Source organism: Amblyomma mixtum, chromosome 1 (genome assembly GCF_055824585.1).
Source record: "Amblyomma mixtum isolate Tamu chromosome 1, ASM5582458v1, whole genome shotgun sequence".
NCBI lineage: Eukaryota > Metazoa > Arthropoda > Arachnida > Ixodida > Ixodidae > Amblyomma > Amblyomma mixtum.
The window spans coordinates 4,630,395-4,639,370 of record NC_143012.1 but is presented as its reverse complement, the minus strand read 5'-3'; positions in this window follow the sequence as shown (position 1 = coordinate 4,639,370).

The window sequence follows — 8,976 nt, the reverse complement described above, 5'->3', positions numbered from 1 at the left end:
ATGTCTTTGAGAGACGTGTGTATTGGTTGGTCAAGTGGGCTTCCCGGAGCTCCCGAAATGTGTTCACCATGCCCAGCCCCAGGAGGCGCTTGTTGGAGGTGTTCACGGGGAGGCCCAGAGCTCGCTTAATAATTTTGCGGAGGATGACTTCGAGTGAATCCTCGTCTTGCTTCCGCAGGTGGAGGTATGGAGTCGAATATAGAATTCGACTGGTTACAAATGCATGCGCCAGTCGCAAGGCGTCCTTACATCGTAACCCCCCGCGCTTGTTAGAAACCCGGCGGACCAAGCGGCCCACCTGGTCCCCCACCTGACGGAGTTTGGCCAATGTTGTTTCTGACCGTCTGTTTTGATGTATGAAGAGCCCCAGTACCCGGACTTCGATATTTTCAGGAATTGGACCTGTCTCAAGAGACAATGAAATTTTGGCTGTGCACTTTGGTGAGGGGCGTATGTGCACAAATTCAGACTTTTGGGTGGAGCATTGGAGGCCGCAGCGGCGAGCATAACGGTCCACTATGGTCGCCGCCTCCTGCAGGTTGGCCTCAATGTCTCCAAGGGAACCCTGTGTAGCCCACAGGGTAATGTCATCGGCGTACAGCGCATGCTGCACACCGGCGACAGCGCCCAGCTGGGCCGGTAAGCGCATCATAGCCAAATTGAACAACAGGGAAGACAGCACCGCGCCCTGGGGTGTACCCCTGGTTCCTAAATGAAAAGGGCCATGTTCTTTATCCTGGACTCGAATGTAAGATTGTCTGCCGGTTAAAAATTGCCGAATGTATTGAAAGGCGTTTTTGCCGCAGTTAGTTTGAGAGAGGTGGGTGAGAACCGCGGCTTAGTAGCCGAGCGCGTTAACCACTGTGCCACTGAAGGAGTGTACGATGGGGGGCTAGTTGGTAATCCATGAACTAAGAACGAAAACCACGCAAAGGACGATACACAGGGAAGAAGTAGACAGTAGACCTACTTCTACTTCTAGAAGAAGTAGAAGTAGGTCCGCGCTCGTCCTGTCTACTTCTTCCCTGTGTATCGTCCTTTGCGTGGTTTTCGTTCTTAGTTCACTGTGCCACCGCGGCGGGGAAGCGTTTCAAGGTGTGCTGCCACCACGCGCTCCACTCGACAATGAAGTTGCACGAGGCGCGGGTGGTCACGTGATCATGGGCGAGCGCGCTGCACCCAGCGACGACGGAGTGAGTGAGTGAATAAACTTTATTGCCATAATTGGAATTAGGCATAGTGGGGAGCCGTGGGCCCCACGTGGGGGACGACTGCCTGGGCCCACGAAGTGAGAGCCACTTGTTGCGATTTGTCTGTGGTCGTCAGCAGTCCATTTCATCCCTCTTCAGTGGGGGCTGGCAGTAGCGCGTATGGGAGCGGTTGTTTCGTGCATCCCCATAAGATGCGAGCCTGTGTTCCGGGGGTACCATTGCTACAATCTGGCCAAGAATGGTCGAATTCACCGTTGGTGATAAGCGCGAAACGGGAGTGACTGGGAAGGGAATGAGTTTGTAATCGACGGAGCAGGATGGCTTGTGCTCTTTCCAGGTCAGGAGGAAGGGGGGGGGGGGGGAGGGGGAAGGGTATACTGGGCGTTGTTCTTTCTACAGATTGGTAATTTCCGCGTAGGCCTGGGGAGTCTCCGCCGGGGCGTCCGGGAGGACGGCGTGTCGGTCGCCCGGTTCGTATATAGCGCGAGGCAGACGCCAGGAACAAAGACAACTATAGCGCAGTAAAATGTCTGATATGACATCGCAGACTCCAAACCTAGATGACAAAGGAGTCAAAGGCCAAAGGTTACTGAATGCTGTTGTGGTGCCCTGCTATAGGGCTCTTTTCAGGATGAAGGATGAGAATCACGGGGAATAAGGCCCAAAAAACTGTCAGGAGCTGGGTGCCCCTCACCCGGCGAAGTTGAGGCCGCCACTTCTGTGGCCCGGTGCTTGGAACTGGCCATAGCTGTGGCAGCGCAGATGACGGTCGACCCACGGCGAGCTGCGTTACGGTGACGGGCAGGTCTCGCGACCGATCTTCGTTCCGCTGACAATCGTTACACGGGAGGCTAGGTTGGATCGGCCTCGTCCTCGCAGTGTCTGTCGCTCCTCCGTCCTGCCCTCCTTGTGCGGCCTTCCTGGTCCAGATCAGGTCCCTTTCTTCTTTTCGCGTTCATCGAATCCTCGGCGACCCTGCCATCGGGTGCCGGTGCAGCCGTCGTCAGTGCGTCTTTTCCCGCATTCGTGCGCTTTGTTTGTGGACCCTTCTTCGACCCCGCTATCGGGGCATAAGTTGTCAAAATTGCAGGGAGGTCGGCGATTCTCGCACCACGCGCAATGCAAACCTGTCCTTCCGGCTGTAAACGTGTCCCGCTAGACAGTTTTAGCGCAGTAGTTTGGCTGTACGGCAAATACGTAATGCGTTGCCATTGCAAGGCTTGCCTAGCCATATATGCCATACGGTAGCAGCTAGTTACCCCACTGTATGGTGGGGCTAAAACTCTCTCCTGTCATAAAGTGGCATCAAAGGATGCTATCGGAGGGGCACTTCCGGCAAAACGGAACAAAGAACACAGCGACTGATAAAGTGTTAGGTCACTGTCTTCATAACACCTTAAGTGAGATTATTGAAGCGCTCACCATCTCGCAATATGAATGGCTTCGTGGTGGAGCAGCGCAAAGGACGGGACACAAGAAACAAGGTGTCCCGTCCTTTGCGCTGCTCCACCACGATGCAACAGCGCCAACTAGCCCAGCAACTTGCTCTTCTGCTCTTATGAATGGCTATTGGCCGCATCTATTGTCCGACACATTCTGTCTACACTATAGGTATAACATACGAACAAGGCGGACCAACTGACCTTCCCAAACATACGATAGCTTCTGGTCATTCGACCGATACCTCGGAACATGCACCCAGATTTCCACACTGAACGTTGTGCAGAGAGAGCCAAATCGTTGGGCAAACGTTTTCTTAATGGTACCTCTGTAGTATATGTAGATCCAACTGATGCCTCGGCTGGATGGTAGCTGTGGTCACCACAGAACAAGGTACACTCATAAATGAGGGCTCAGCATCCACGTTCGAAAAGAAACAGCCATTGCTTTAGCCATTGCAGGATCCTCGGCAGCAACCATTATCAGCGACTCAAAATTGGCGATACATTACACGCTGGGAAGAATCTCCCCACAAGCAGCATGGATTCAGTAAAATTCTCAGCCCACTTGTTAAAATTGGTAAATTGGTTTTTTAGGAAAGGAAATGGTGCAGTATCTGTCCCACATATCTCAGTGGACACCTGAACTGCAAAAGGGAAGGGATAAAGGAGGGACTGAGAGAAGAAAGGCAGGAAGAGGTGCGGACCACCTGGTGATCTTTAATGTGCACTGACATCGGGCGCCTTTTGTGTTTCACCTCCATCGAAAAGCGGCCGCCGCAGTTAGGTTCGAACCCAGGTACCCTGGCTCGGTAGAGGAGCGCTTAACCACTAAGCCACCGCGGCCAACCTTCGCGCACGATTGTGGGTTCTCTGCTGCGTGTAATGTGTATACTTAGCTCAGCTGCTCATCACAGCACAATGTATTGAGTGAGTAAACATTTAATGAAGAGGATGGTGGATGGGCACTCAGTCCAGGGCTCCGGAGGCTTCTGCCTATCTTCTGGCGATGAGAAAGAATGCCGCGTGGTTGTCAAGGCATATGCTGGTCAGTTTCACCACCCACACCTCCAAGGCTGCATACGCAGCTTTTAGATGGTGGGGTTTTTGGGGACATGTTCATGTGATATACGTAAGGGTCTGGGATGCGGAGTGGTAGAGCGAATTTATGTATTCTTCTCTGAAGGTGCTTCAGAGCCCATTTAACAGTACATTCAGACCTCAAGAAAGACATTTCGTGTGAAATTTTGCTCATGGATGAAAAAAACTGGCAGAGGCTCAGCTTGGTTAAGCCCGGAAATTGCGAAAGCAACTTCATCCGTTTCTTCAGCCCGCATCCGCCGTGTCTACCGCCGCTCTGCGCTGACGGTTGTTGTTGTTGCGACTGAGAGAAGAATGAAAAGGAAAGTGCACGGGCCTGCCAACTGGCTCCAGTCGAGCCACCACCGCTGCCACGTGCAGATAGAGGAGTTAAAAGATCAGAGAAGAGAGATAAAGGAAAGAAAAGATGCGCATCGCAGCACCAACCACGTCCTCTGAAGTGGACGCTGGCTGAAAAAACAGATAAGCGGCCGTAGCCGCGATTCGTCACCACCTCCCTCGCGCCGACGGCACGAGCTGGAGCTCTGTTTATACAACTGGTATGACATCACTCTGACCGCAGCGTTCCTAGCGGGGAGTGAGATGCTCACCGCCCGCCGTGCCTACCGCCGCTCTTCGCCGACGGCACGAGTTGGGGCCCTTTTCTTCCACAGATGGTGTGACGTCACTCCTAACGCAGCGCCTCTAGTGGCAGAAGCGAGAGGCTCACCGTCCGCCGTGTCTACCGCCGCTCTACACTGACGAGCCGAGCTGAGGCCCTGGTTTTTCGCAGCTAGTAGACGTCACGTCTAAGGTCACGCTAAAGGTCAAACGTGTCCACCGCCGCGCTATGCTGAAGGGCTCAAACTGTGAGCAGTATTGCTTTCGCAATAAAAATTTTCCACTGGTATTCTACACTGAAAAACTAATAAAAAGTTAATGATTGGAGACAGCAACATCCAAATGTCACAATTTGTCACATAGACACCCGAGGGATCGTGGAATAATTTTAGATTCAGATGCACACTGATGCCAAAATTGAATGTAAAAAACTTGATTTTATTGTTGGTGACAAACTTTTTTTGCATAAAAATGTGAAATGACACACTAACCGGCTCAGTGTTATGCGAAATACTACTGTGTCCACTATATATAGTGAAAAATCAATCTATTTCCAACATTAATGCTAAATTTACCTACAACAAGGAAATCACTGCTGCATAGCACACGCTCCTTAAAAGCTGCGTGTTCGCTGCGTACACAGCTGTGCACAAAGTCACTTAAAAGGTTAAGGTGCCGACCCGTACGGAATGATCAATTTGGGAGTAAATACGGAAGTCACGCTGAACTCACACCAGCCAGAGTCGTAAATGTCACGTACGAGACACGGCTTGTTTACGTGCTTGTTTCAGTTGTTTCCATTACGAAGTGCATTCTGATTGAACAAAGCTTTCAGATGGATTCTAAGCAACTTTTTCTTTTAATAAATGGCCTTATAGGCGGTGATGTTGGCCAATTTTTCTCCGATGTCGGCCTTACTCTAAATATGCAGTGAGTGCAGAAAAGAAATATATACACGAAGCGAGTAGTACTTAGAAAATACCTGCTATTTGGGCCTTTATTAATGATGACAAACAGCAAAAAATAATCATAAAAAGACACTATAAAATAAAACAAAAGAAAAGATTCAGCGATTTTCCAAACTGTTGGTGTGAAAAAAGTGCTCAAAAAAGTGATTTCTCGAGCATGACTCAGCGAAATTTGAGAGACAGCATGGCAAAGACTGTTTAAGACACCTTAATATATAAAGTGATTGATCTAGTTTATGTATTTTTATGTGGCAAAGGAATAATGTGGGCATAGTGCACAACACAGCAGACGATTCCAGATTTAGTTTCACTTCCTGGTGTTCATTAATGTGCTCCGGGGTCCTGGTAGATGAAATCACAAAAGTCAGAAAATGCCTTATCTTAGGCATTTAAGGCGGAAAGAACTGTTCTTGATATAATGCTATCAAGCTGGAGCATGAACTAACAGTCAGATGCTACAAGTATTCTCACCCAATGATGCAGTCAAAGAAGATAGTTATCAATAGTTATCAGATGACTGCCGGCTCAAAATAAACAGAGCACTGTGCAGTAAAACATTTATTAATGAGAACACTGATCTTGATATGTGTCAAAAGACAATAAAACATCAAAACAACAGAGTAACAAACATATACAGACAGCACACTGAAGGTTAGAATACAACTGCCTCACTGGAATGTGTACATTAAAAAATGGACGGATCGATGGAACGTGGTGGCACTCAAAGCGCTTCAGCATGATTATTCATCTGCCATCACACACAACATCTTGGACGTCACCAGCTGCAATTTTATCTTACACACTAAGATCACACATGCTTCTGCACCATGAAGTCAGAAATCCCTTTGACATGTTATTGATGCACAACAACAAAAACAAATATGAGATTCTGCTTTCAGCACTGAAAGTATTGTTTTCGATTGTGCTTCAAGTATACAAAAGACAGAAAGTAAAGATGCACGAAAACTGGTGCAAATATATGCTTCCACCTGAGGTGGCAAACTGAACATTCAGCAGACAACACACACACACACACGCACGCACACACACACACACTTCGTACAACTGAGGAAATACATATACAAATGCGACAAAACTGACACCTTAGCTCAGATCTGATGAAAAATAAAACAAAAAACTCTAGTGAATAAAGAAAAAAAATATGCACTTAAAAGATTATTATGACACTGACGGCAAAAACCCATTGCAAAGTTATATTGCAGTCACAACTAAAGCCTTCCCCGCACCGGTACAAATCAAATGGTCTTGTTTCAGAACTGAGAACCTATCGTAAAAGTACTATAGAAACACTGAGAGCATCCCCCCCCAAAAAAAAAAACTGGAATGTGCAGCATATTCACAGAAATAAAAGAATGTAGAAGGCCAGAGGCCAGTTAATTTTCACAGGATTGTCTCACATTCTCGTTTTGTGTTGTAAAACCTCTCCTCAATGCGTTTGTCTGTCTTTGAAGAAAGGCACAAAACTAAAAGTTCGATTAAAATTAAAACTGAAATAAAAACAGTAACACAGGCCATTTACCACTAGCCACTTACCATTAAAGATGTGTGTGTATAAGTGTAAAAAGCTGCACACATTTAAACCTCTCATGTCACTCAGCTAGGCAGCTTGGAATGTACTAAAAAGATTCAGCACTAACTTGTTCAGCAACATTATGCACAACAATATAAAGATAAAGCAGGAAGTTACTACTTGCTTAGTTGGGCCTCCCTGTTGTAGCTAAGCTATGGCCAAAGTGAGTCTAACTACCTATTAGCATGTCCTGAAGGCACCATTAATTGCAGCACAACATGCTGGTGGTATCATTTGCGACTCAATACGCTCTGTATAAAAATGGCCTAGATCCTTTATGCTCATAAACAGCATGCAAGAATATTGCTCTTTGATATTTCACAACCCACACACACCCACCTGGGCTCAAGTCATCAACACCATACCAAACAAGACACAGACAAGCAATTCTAAAGGTGTCTTCTATTATCAATGTGGCATTCAAATGTAGAAAATAAGAATGCCATAGGCTGAGCTTCACAACTGCTTCTTTAAAGGGTTTAGAGGGCCTTAGAAAAAGATTTATTAATCAAGTCGTGCTAATAAAATCTTCAGGGAATATGTATTTTCGTGTGTTCATTCTAAATATATACTATCACTTTGCTTTATGTAAAAACAAGTCCTTGCGCATTTATGTAATGTTATGTATCTTTTAACCGAAAGCCTTTAAGAAATTTTGCAGCTGGGAGCTTGCTAATATGCATGCTATTGACATCTAATGACATAAGGTATGCAATAAGGCCAAACTTATGACCCTGCATATCAGAGAAGTTCAGTTATAGTGTTTTAAATTTGCACTTCAGGAACAGAAAGAAAAATTTGTATTCCTCTTTCTAAAATAAAATTTCGAAACACTACAACTCAATTTCTATGGTAGATAGGATGATCGTTTTAGCCTTATTGCATACCTTGATGTAAAGAGAAACCAACAGCAGGCGTAATAGCCAATTCCGTGCGTCAACATTTCTTAACGCTAATGGCAAAAAGTTACATACCATATTACATAAGTGCAAAAGGGCTTGTTCTACATAGAATTAAATGATATATTTGGAATCAGCACACGAAAATACATATTCGCTGAAGATTTTATTAATTTGATTAATATAATAAAATCTTTTTCTAAAGCTCTTCACCCCCTAAGCGAACCATTTCAACTAGGGCGTAAAAAAGAGGCACTGAGGACAAACGTATGTTGAGCTAGATGAATATATTTCTGCCGACTCCCAACAACTCAGACTCGGAAGAGAAACCGGAAACTTGTTCATATTAGGCCACATTCAAATTGAGTGAGTTCAGATTAATGACATTTGAGTGCACTGCTTTCAAATTACAAAGAGACTAGTTTTGCGGAAAATTGAGCTTTTATAAACTAGAAAAGGCAGAAAAAATAATTACAATCATAGCCATAAACAGTGACTTCCGGAAGTACACTGCAGTGATGTCAGGTCAGATATATTTTACTGCAAGGACCAGAATACTATGAACTAATATTCCTGACTAATTAGGTAATTTTTGTATCACTTCTGCTAATGCAATTTCAATACATAAGGAAGACAAAATTAAGAATAAACTCAATGTGGGAAATTAAACGAACTACAGTTATGATGCTCTACAACATCGATAATGGCTTGAGTTTTAATCGAAGTGGTGGGAACGAATCACTCCCCCGTTAAAGTGCCTTTCGCTGCTGACCGGGCGTGAACCGAATGACAAGAGACCCAATTATCGGAGTTCACTAAAAGCAAAACCTCCACGGAGTTGTCCTCAGCGTCCCATCAAAATCTGCCCCCTTCTGCCCAAAGCATAGATTGCACATGAACTTGTCAATAACACGGGCGTTAAGTATGTTATCAGCCACAAAAACTCACAGAACATGAAAGCTGTGAACAAACAGAACATCTAGAACAACAGTCTCAAATCTCACGTTGCCAAGAGGGCCTCGTGGACAAACTTGTCGCCCATGGGCCACAAGATGGAAATGGGAAAGGAGAAAGAAAGTGGGAAACACAAATACACAAACGCGACTTCATACACACAAAGCGAACCGAGCAATGCAAATGTTTCAGTTTCGAATCACTCGAAAAAGG